This window comes from Ambystoma mexicanum, chromosome 5p (assembly GCF_040938575.1).
Source record: "Ambystoma mexicanum isolate Mex_15411 chromosome 5p, UKY_AmexF1_1, whole genome shotgun sequence".
NCBI classification, from domain to species: Eukaryota; Metazoa; Chordata; class Amphibia; order Caudata; family Ambystomatidae; genus Ambystoma; species Ambystoma mexicanum.
Genome location: NC_090930.1, coordinates 768,522,826 through 768,534,827, shown reverse-complemented (window position 1 = coordinate 768,534,827; position 12,002 = coordinate 768,522,826).

Below are 12,002 nucleotides of genomic sequence, written 5' to 3'. Positions count from 1 at the left end.
CTCTAGGTGTCCTTGTGAAAAGGCATTTAACAGCACACACATCCAGCTGTCTCTAAGATAATGCTTCCAATTACTTTGTTCGATATATAATTGTGTTTCATATATGGGTGTTCAGTAAAAGGCAAGGCATTGAACTTTTTCAAATACGCTTCCAGCACAACTGTGAATTAACCATACGCCATAATGATCACCTCTTTTCTCCCACACACCCACACTAAAACTCTCCATATTCCTGCAAACATAGAAAACACAAATGAACGAAGTCACATACAAACACACACAGACAATATCTATAACTTCGCCTCCTCCCCACACTTACTTTGAAAAATACAATGCAAATGGCTGAAGACTGTGGCCAATGTCCATGACTGAAGGACATGATTCGTACCCATTAATGTGTTAAAATATATTTTGCCATGCGCAATGACCCTGACTGTTGTAATGTAATTAGTGATGTCATCAGTCATGTGGTCAAGACTGTCACAGGGGGCGCAAAGTTAAGGTGGTTTTAACTGAATTTCAGGGGATTGGTTGTGTTAAGGTCTCACCTTAACGTCCATGCAACTGGAGCTTTTTTCTTGAATTTCAAGTTTTTTTTTTTACAATGTATTGCTCACCTTAACGTCCCTGCAACTAAAGCTTTTCCTTGAATTTCAAGTGTGTTGTTATTCCATACATAATTGACATTAACAATATAGAACATTGGGCTAATGAAAACAATGTATCATGTGTAGGAAGTAAAATAAAATGAAATTGTGCAACCACATTCCCTTCAAATATGCAAATATGTTTTCACGTTTACTTAACTTTTTAAAGTGTTTACATTTATATGTACTGTTTATGAATAAAGAGTTATTAAAGTCTTACAGTAAATTTGTACAAAAACTACACTCAATGTATCCTAAAATAAATCTTTACAAGACTACTGCCCACATATAAATGTATATATATTACAAGGCCTGCAGTAGTGGCCATTTAGTTATGCTTAATTTATGGTCAAGTTGCTAAACCCATAGGAAGAGCACTTTTTGGGTGGCTTATAACTTCGCTCCCCCTGGACGAATCCTCACCAAACTTTGCAAAAAAAGTATATGGCCCATTCTGTTTTGCAAAGTTTGGTGAGGTTTGGTCAAGGGGGGGCAAACCTATAGGGGGGTGTCAACATTTCTTTTTTTCCCATAGACTGAATGGAGAAAAAAAACTTTGCACACCTACAGCCCAAACCGCTGGACGGATTTTCAACAAATCTGCGGCAGGAGCGGCGGCTTGGTCCCGAATGCATGCTTTTGTAGATTTGGTGAAAATACATCCAGTAGTTCTTTTTAAAACAACCAAAAAGTGGGTCTAAAAAAATTGGTGATATTTGCTCCGCGGACAGGACACCGATTGGATAATCGGCTTACATTATGCCCGCGGACATACAACGTGTTTGCTGATTGGTTGGGGTGAAGCGTGAGGTGCGTCACATTCTTTAGATGCACCCTCCATGTTGGATCCGCGGACGGCATGGAAGTGAGCATAACTCTATCTTTGGCAAATGTATTGGTGTGTAGGAGTGGCTGGAGAGGTTGGGGGAGTGAGAGATGGGTCAAATGCTGTATTTGTTTAGGTGGGAGAAGGCTGTGATGTGTTTGCAGTGTCTGCAGTCACTGCAGTTGTCCGTGGACATACTAAACACTCGGCGCACTACTGGATATTTTACTTTACTATGATGTTAGTTTTGGGTGGCTAGTAGAGCATTGGGTGAAGAGGGTATGTATTGAAGAGTTTGTGCGTTGGTTCTAATTATTATTTTAGAATGTTAATTGAAGTGGATAGGTTTTGAGGTGGATGTGTTATGTTTTTGGGTTGTGGTTATTTGTTAGGTGTTTGTTTCTATGGGCGTGTTATGCTGCAGTGGTTGTGGCCAGGGCCTAGGCCATGCACCCAAGACTCTAGGCCCTGGCCACAACAGCTGCAGCATAACACGACAATGCTACCAAACATTTTGATTGTGGTATGCGGGCTGCTTAGGGGATATGTTTTCAAAAATGTGAGTACGGATTGGCAGTAGTGTAATAGTGTTTATAGGATAGTGAGATGATGTGTGTTAGTTTGTTTGTTGGATTGTGTTCAGAATGTTGGTATTGAAGACTGTGGGCATTTTGGGTTGTATTTATTGTTGAGGTGTTTGTTTATATGGCTGTGTTATGTTGCAGTGTTTTTGAGTCTAATTATTATATACTTACTGTTTCCTTTGTTGAGGCTGTATGTTGAGTTTTGGCCAGGCCATGCAGTCAAGATTGTAGTGTTTGTCAACAAGCACTGCAGCATAAGATACCCACGGAAGCAAACATTTTGGATCGTGGTCTATGGTCAGGTGTTTGTTTGAATGGGTGTGTTATGCTGTTCTGTTTGTGAGTCCAATCATTAGATACTTACTGTTTCACTTTTTGTGGTTGTATGCTGTTTTTTCATGACATTGGTAGTTAGAGCAGACATTTTTTTTCAATCACTGCGATAAAAGAAAAAAACACATGTTAGTGTAGGTAGTTTATAATGAGAATTGTATTGCATAGTAGACATTTCTGTATTCTGTCGACCCTCATAGTTAGTACTTTACCAGTGTACTGTGCAATTTGTGCAATTTGCTCAGTTCCTGTGTTTGTTCATTAAATCATTGGGTCTGTGGGAAAAAAATCCATGCTGGATTTTAAAAAAAAACTTTCTATGTTGTGGTACAATATATTTATTTCATTGATTTCAGGAGGAGGAATTGAATAGGTGTACAGCTTTTGATTTGTAAGTGGTGGTAGTATTGTTGCAATTAGATAGCAGTTGGTGTATTCTATTTGTTTATTTCTTTTTCTATTTTAGTGGTATTCATCTATTTGTAGGCTTGTTGCAGATTCTTGGGGCAGTTAGATACCTGCTGGCGTATTCTAACTGTTTATTTCTTGTTTCATTTTAGTGGTATTCATTTATCTGTTTGCGTTTTCGATAATCTTGGGGCAGTTAGATACCTGTTGGCGTATTCTAACTTTGCATAGTTTTGAAGTTGAATTTTTGTTTATGTTCATACACAGATTAGTTATTACATTTTGGTTTTAAGAATATTAAGTGAGCGTTTACAAGATTTGCTGGTAGTGTCTGTTTTAGAGTAATGGTAGTATCATTACATTGGAACCATCCACAATTCCTTTTTATATATGCAGTGTAGTGACCTGCATTGGTTGTGGCTCCTGCGTGGTAGATTATACCTATTGTTGTGAAGGTTTTCTTACCAAGTGATACTTGACCAGTGTGAATCCAGTCAGTTTACAGTTGTTTTTGTTACCATCTGCATTGTAACGTAAAAGCATTACTATTATGTATTTACTATGTGTCTGTATTTGTAAGGTGGAGCGATTATCTGAATTGCAGGTGGTACATAATCTGCTATGGTTTGCATTTTGTACAAGTTGCTGAAATTGAAATGATTCACAGTTAGGTATGGATACATATATAACATGGCTGCAAAGAGTCATGTATGTTTTCACAAGTATGAAATCTGGAAGATTTCATTTACATGTATGTTTTTGTTTTCTATTACTTGTAGTAAGTACAGTAGACATTCTTATTGATCTTCTTGTGTGTTTATAGTGAATTTGACCATTCCAGCACAGTAGTCCAATTCCTGCCGTATTCCAGAAACACTGTAAGTGTTGTCAGGATTGTTGGTTGCATTTCTATGAAGCACTAACACTTGCAAACACAATTGGTCTGTCCTGCGTAAGTAAATGTTGTCAATAATAGGTGGCAATTGGAATAGAATATTGAGTGCTACATTTGCATAGCAATTTACACCAGTTGTATTTGAAAATTTGAATGGACCTGACAGTTCTGGGTCCAAGTCATTTGCTCGGAGTGCACGTTGTTTCTTTGAAGGGGTAGTGGACTTTGTTTGTGTAGTACATTCTTCTTTGGTTGTGGTTCTTGATGAAGTATTAGCTTTTGCACAAAAATACTCTTCAAATCGTACTCCTCATAAGTAGGATTTCTGTAATGTGGGTGTGCCAAAGTGCACCCGAATAACCTCAGACTCCTTTAATTGAGTCTGTAATCCTTTACAGAAATCCTTTACAGAAATCCTACTTATGAGGAGTACGATTTGAAGAGTATTTTTGTGGCCCTGGATTACATGGTGGAGAATAAAAACAAAAAGGTGTCTTCCCCTGAAGAAGGTTCATGCATTGAGCGCAACGAGGAACTGAAACATGTCGGGACTGTTTAACCTGAGTCAATAATACTCAGAGATTGGAAGTGTTAAAACCACTACATAAATTTTATATGTTGATGTATTGTATTGTCATGTTATAGAAATGTATGTGTGTGAAACTAGTAATTTGTATTGTATATGTATCCACCTTGTGTTGTTGGGTCTATTTTAAGAAAATTCTGTTTTTAGAGTTGGTTTTATAAAGGAAAAATTGGGTTGTGATTTAACCTATTAAAATAAACTGTTTTTGATATTGTGAAAAAAACAACTAGGTACTAAGTCTATTTTTTCAAGACTATTGGTACAAAGAGGGTATTTCCACATCATACAATATGTATAGATCAGTATCTAGTGAAAGAATGTAATTTCTGTCTCCTTTATATGATAAAAAAGCTTCTTGAGATAGTACACCAACTCTAATACTTTTCAAAATGTTGGCGTATGTAAGGTCTGCAGACTGACTCATATTTTCAGTTAATTCTCTGTATTGGAAATATTGCCATAGGTTGACATTTCCTCCGCTGACCAGAGTTTTATGGCATAGTTTGTGCCCTAAGTTTTTAAAAATAGGTTCACTTTTAACTGGTGTTAATTGAAGAAGATCTCCGAAAACGTGTTTTCCTCCAAAGAGTTCTTCATAGTCTGTTTTCAGGACCTCTTGTAATCTGAGGTGAATGAAGCCTAACATTAGATTGGAAACCATGCTTACTTCATCTATTATTAGCATTTTCATTTGTTTGAAAACTCTGCATAGTTCCATTGCAGCTTCTGGAGAAATCATGTAATAGTCTCATTTGTTTTGGTGTTCTACTGGAAGGAGTAGTAATCGGTGTAAAGTGACACCGCCTATGTTGTAGGCAGCTAAACCTGTCGGGGCAGTTACAACAGCTGACAGTTTGTTGTTTGTCAATTGTTGGAGGAGCTTGCTAATGATTTTGATTAAGAACGTTTTGACTGAACCAGCTTGACCACTCACGTATAGCAGTATAGGTTTGTAGTCTTGGCAGGTAACATTTTTTGTTTCATGCTGCACACCATGTTCAATTTGTTTTGTTATTTCATGGAAAATGCTATGTTGCTCATTGTTTAGTTGTGATTGTAGTAGAGCAAAGTCTTCTGTTGATTGCTCATACTGACACGTGGTGTTTTCTACTTCTGTCATGGCTAATGCTGCCTCATTTGCAATTAGTGACTGTCCAAGTGGTTCTTGTTACAGAAGTTTGACTACTGTCAGGAGTGTACACATCTAGTTGCACCTGGAGTTCTTCTTCTTGTTGCTGTTCTTTGTGCAACATTGTTTTGTACTGTGTAAAGTTTACGTCTGTTATAGTGCTTTCATTTGATTTGAATGCATCTTCATAGGAGTCATAGGTATCTAGTAAATCTTCTTCTTTTCTCCATGGTTTAAAACGTTGTAGCTGGGACATGTAATAGAGTTCTTTATGTTGAGGAGTTTTTAATGACAATTTGATATGATTAAGTAAGATTCGTTGGGTAAGTTTCACTAAGCTGCCTTCACAATTTTCCACTCTGTATCTACCTTTCTTCTCATCTGGTTTAATATTATTTCTGTAAGTGAAGGTTTGGGCTATGTGGTATAGACACATGGTTTCCAAAGTGGTACTCCTGTTTGGGTAGTATGTGTCCAGTAAATTGTTTTTCAAAATGTCTTGGCTGTTGGGATAATTTTTGGCTATTGTTTCTATGTCTTTGTATGATTTCAGAACTCTTTTTCTAGATTTAGCAGGACCAAGGCTTAGCCATAATATATTTTCATATTTTCCATACAAGGCAGTACCGGTTAAACGGTCTGCAGCTTCGTAGCAGCCACATTCTCTATGCAAGAGCATTTTTATGCCTAAGGTGTACAATTTCTGTGAAAGTGTTTTTTCAGATGATATGTCATCCCAGAGGTCTTGGAGCTCTGTTTTTTCTGCTTTGGTTAGGTAGGATGTGACATATCGTGCAACTGCAGTGGAATTGTCTGAAATGTACTGCACATCTATATTTGCATTCCATAGGAGGGCAATGATTGCATTGTAATTATTGATGTATTTTGATCCTTCTGTTCTTTTTATGTAATGTGTGTTCTTAGCTGATTTACCTTTGACACTATGTCTAACTGAAGACATGAAGTTGTTTATGTGACCTGTTGTTGAAACTAGTCTAGGGAAACCAAAGTGGCATTTGGTGTAGTATTTCCCTTTGTTTTTATATTGCGACAACAATACTTCCCACATTTCAGTCTTTGGAATTGTAACATTTCTGCATGAAGTTCACCATGTGTCATTTGTGAAGGCTTTTCACAAGTGACATATTTTTGAATGAACTGCAAAACTGTCCTGACCAAATTTAGAAGCATCTTTAATCCACAAAAGCATGTGGATGTGTGGTGCTCTTCTGGCTTGGTATTCTTTTCTCCAAAAGAAGTGTTGCACTTCTCTGAGGGGAGGAAAAGTTTTATTACAAATTAAGTGTAGCATAGCAATGGAGGGATGATGGACATATCTTGCTACATTTACAGAATCTAGAGAGCAGAGTTCTCCTGGCGTTTTTATATCTATATTTGTTTTGTTTTTGTTTGCTATGCGTAAGGAATTTTGTAAATCTTCCCATGCATATTCTGCACAACTTAATGTCACAAACCAAGTGCGTTGGCCAAGGTTTCTTATCCTACAGCGTACATCTCTGTGACGTCAGAACCAGTATTCGTTTGTACCACGCATGTTTGCTAAAAGATTTGTAATGCTTGACTGTAAAACCTCATCTTTTTCTTGCACTTTTTGTAGTAATTGTGTAGCTGACATATTTTGAAAATTGGTACATGATTTCAATGTGTGTGCAACTCCATAGCATAGAGTTGCTAATTCACTTTCAAAGTGAAGGTGGAATATGTATTCCACGTTTTGTCTGAATCTGGGGTATTCAGAACACATTTGTAAAGAGCGTTATTCTGATGCAGTTATTTGTATGGGTCTATTATCGTACCTACCTCCTTTTCCAGTAGGAAAGAGTAGAGGAAAGGCACGTGCTTCTATACTTTTTCCCCCATATGTTGATTGGAGATACTTTGGCTTGTCACCTTTGGTACGTTTCCAGTGCATCATCTATGGTGTCTTTGGAGTGTAATGGGTGAATTGCATAATGGTCTAAAATATTGGATTCCGTATCAGTTTCTGATGAGTCTAGGATTATTTCAGTGGTTTCTTCAATATATATTTCTTTGTAGTATTCATTGTTGTCTTTTAGATATTGCAGAGCCTGTCTAACTTTATGTTGCCAATTTCTTTTGTCTTTTCTAGGTACGCCATTTAGTAAGATAATTAAAGATTGATCTATTGGATATTGCACTCCCAGAGTGTGTCAATTTTCTTTGAGATCTAATGGCAAATAAACTACTTCGCCACAAATGCCTTTCAGTAATTCAGAGGGAGGTTGTTTTGCTGTTTTTGTGTGAAGCTGTATTATTGCTTGAAATGGGTGCACTGTTTGAATTATGATGCTCTTATACAAGTTAAGTTGTTGCAGGGGTTTTAGTAGTGGGAATAATATTTGTGATAGCACGTGAAGGTGTTTGGTTGTTGTCAAGTTTTGCAGAGTATTAACTGCAAAGTATTAAGGGGTCAGTAATTTCCTATTTGTTTTCTGCTATAAGATAGAGAGCTAATTGGAACCACTTGGAATCTTCATTGTCTTCTATTTTGTACAATATGTCTACAGTTTTTGTGCTATTAGCTGTTTTGTTTGAACTTTTGTAAAAATTCTCCTACAGGTGGATGCTTATTTTGGACACTTTTATTTTGATTTTGTCTACTTCTGCGTTGCTTTCTATGGAGCTGATTTTTGGTAGGCATTCTTTGGGGTCTGCTGGAGAAAAAAAGAAAGTGTGGGTTGGGATCTTGTGCAGTGTATGTGTGCTTTGTGCATGAATGTCTGAGCATGATGGTAGGATGTATGTAGAGGTGTGTGATTGTGCAATCGGTTGCTACAGTAGGTTGGAAAGGCTATTCTTGTATTTGTGTGTTACTATACTGGGGTTCAGATCACAATACAAAGTATGCAGCTGGTGAGGGGAAGCACTAATACTGACTCTAATGTTGCAGGGTTAATACAATTGTTTATTTTACAATACTAGAATTCTACAGAGTTTGGGTAACAGTTAGAACATTATGGCAGTATTGCACTTACTTTTTGGATGGAAAGAGTAGGTTTCTTCTGAGTTCGGGTTCATACTTTAGATGCTGCTGGTTTTCAGGAGAGTGGTCTTCACTGTAATTGTGAAAGAAAGAAGTTAGTAAATATGTGTTAATAGCACTGTTAATGTAGACATGATTTTTTTGCAGTAGCAGTGCTTTTTGATAACTGTGCATAGCATGTAGATGCACCTTCCATTGTCTATATGTATTCTATATATTTAACTTAGAATCTGTCAGTTGAACATGCTTTAGAAATTATTACAATAGTAAGCACACAGAGCACACTTGGGTTTTAAAGGCATTGTTATTAGATGTTAGAAGATAGGAGAAATAACCTTATGCTTTTCTTGCTATTTATGCAGAAACTGTGGGGAAAACCATGCAATGTATGGATTTTTGAAGGTGTGGGAAATTAAGCAGTAGGATTTGATGGGTTCAGCAGCTAATTACTCTCCATGATAGTTGTAGGTGAGAAGGTTCAAATAAGAAAACCTGGCAAAGGGGCAATGGGACAAAGCAAGTTTACCAGACTGCAGGTGATTAGCAAACTACTGGGTGATCCTGTGGTGCTTGGAGATGAGAGAGTCTGAAATAAAGTAAGGGTTGAAATGAAGGGTGTGGTGCTTGCATTGCAGATTGACGGGAAGGGGGAGATGTTGTATGGGTTGGTTTAGTACACTGTTCATGCATAGCTGTACATGATGTGATAGATATGACTGCACTTGTGTATAGTTGAATGCTGTGGTAAATTCTAGAACGGAATGGGCAACCAGCTTGAATAAGAGAGCTGTATAGATTGGATGAACAGTTGTAGAGGCAGTGGTTTTGTTTCAGCTGGGAGACTTTCAAATGATATTGGCTATCTGTGTGCATGAATGAAGATGAATGTACTCATTCTGGCTCTGTGTCATTGTATAACACACTACAAAGCCTTCTCCCACAAATATACTGTTATTTCTCACATCTTTTAACATGAAATGACACTTTGTTAGACAGTTGTTTGTGTGTTGTGTCTGATTACTATTATAATAATTTCTAAAGGAAGTTCAAATTATAGACCTGATATATATAGGCCAGAATGTATAGAAAGGAAACTGTATGTATGTCCTATGCACTATAATGCATTAAATGCTATTAAAGTTGAAATGTGGATAAATAGGTGGCAGTGGTTACACAAATGACAGAATGAATGAAAAGAATAACAGTTTGCACATTACAGTCAGTAATATAGGTAAATACATTTTGGAGAGCAGACAACTTTGCAAGCGACACTTGATCATCGCAGATGGGAGGAATAACAGTAAGCTTTTTTTACAGGTTATACATAGCTCCCAACTCACCCGCTTTTGGCGGGTATCACTCACCTTGCAAGCAGATGAATCACCCACCAAGTCCCTCATGCGCCCATTCACTTCTATAGCCTCTCACCTGTCAAAAAGAAAATTTGGTGTATTTACCCGCCTTGGTGACACAAAAGGTTGGGAGCTATGGGTTATACAGGGTAAGTGGCAGTTACCCTGTTTATATGAATGTATACAAGAGCTGTACATGTACTGTGCAGAAAATATTCATACCTGTAGTTTGTGTTCATTCATGTGGATGTGGATGAATCTGGAAGCAGAAATCTAGGAGAGTTTTGCAGTAGTTGTTGATGTAAGTGCTTTGCAATCACAGCCCAATTTTACTCAGAGTGATCAACAGTGCATCTAAAGTGCTGAACTGTGATGATTGAGTTAGATGTAGAGTTCTTGGATGTGATTGGTGGATGGTTGTGTGACTGCTTAACAGTAGCCAATGAGGGAATGGTGCAGAGAGTGAAGCGGAAAGGGTAGAAGGGCTGCCCCAGTGTTACTTACGTGCTCTGCAGACACCGTGGTTGTTCGCGGACAGGGTGTGCCACATCCGGGGCTTCTGAGCATAAAATAGGAGTGTGTTTTGGGTATTAGCCAATCAGGTGTTGAGGTTCTGCTTCGTAGTGAGAGAGGCTGTGTGTAGTGGGGATGGCAGAGGTGGAGAAATTCAGGGTGTTAGTGGTTGGAGATATGTTTGTGAATGGTTTGGAGCAGTATGCTAAATTTAGGAATGTAGCTAACAATTTTGACATAAAAGGAGTGGTGGTGGTGTGATGCACTGTGCCTGCATTTAATATCCTGGTTCAGGATATGGCTAGGTTTAATAGTCCACATGTAGTTGTCGTACACTACGGTGCTTTGCATTTGGCCTATGTCAGTGCCCCTACTTTGTTGCACAATCTGGAAAACTTGGTTCAGGCAGTAATGAAAGTACTTCCAAATGCCAAGGTTATTTTTTCTGCTTTGGTACCTAGAGCAGTATGGGACAATAATTCTGTTTTTTTGTCCTCAGAAAACTTTTGGTAGGTGTATAATTAACCAAGGCATGTTTGCTTTTATGATTAGAACTGACATGTTCTTTTGCAATAATGGCAACATTGATTCTGGTAATGTTGTTTACTTTAAAGAAGATGGCATGTCCTTATCTTCTATGGGAAATGCCATGCTGTTTTGGAACATAAGGATTGTTTGGAGAAGCTAATGTGAAGATATTTGGAGGAAAATAAGGAAGAACAAACAAATTTACAAAATAAAAGTTGTTTCTGAAGCAACTTTAAAAAAAAAACAAAAAAAGGTTATTTTCAAAGCGAACCTCAAAGGGGAAATGGGGCACACGATTTAAATGTTCATTCCCCACTCTCAGATTTTACGATTTGTCTGCGGACACCACGGTTTTCTGCGGACAGCGCGTATTACATACAGTGATTTTGAGGCTGAGAGGCATGCAAATGAGACTTACGAGGGCAAGGGATTGGTCAATAAGGTTTACTGGGTGTTATGTGTAAGGAGAGGCTTTGTCAGAAAGTCTTTTTCCTGAGAGGAGAGCAGATAGCTATGGCTGTGTCTTTCTGAAGGCAGATTGTCTGGATTTTCGAAAACTTGTGGATAAAGTGGTTGGAGGTGCAAGCAGATCGCTGTGCAGTGGCTGCACATCTTGGATTCCCTCATGTAGAAGTGCACTGGCATGGAGTGCGTGGAATGAAGTGGCTGCATTTGGTACCTCTTTGTGCTACTTTGGTGACACAGCATCATCCAGACATTATTATTATTCATTGTGGAGGGAACAGTTTAGGACATGTCTCTGGAATCTCTTTGCAATTTGCAATGAATGAAGGACTCGGGTAAGTCATGGACATGTTTCCAAAGTCCTGAGTATTTTTTTCTCGTATTGAGACAAATGTGGCTGCATTCTTCTTTGTTTGTTCCACAAATGGAGAAAGCAAGGTGCAATTTTAACAAGGCTGTTTGTGTCTCTTTGAGAGATGTTGGCATGTCCTCTTTTCATATTGAAAATATTGTTTCGTAGTACACACATTTTTCGCAGAGATGCAGTACATCTTACTTATGCTGGCAATCAGATTGTTATGCGAAATATACAAAATTCATTGCAACTCTTTTTGGAACTATAGCAATCCATTTCGCAGTTGGTGCTGACTATTTGAAGTTTCTGAATCACAAAAAAACACCACAAAAAGGTTCTTTTCAGAGCCACCACTT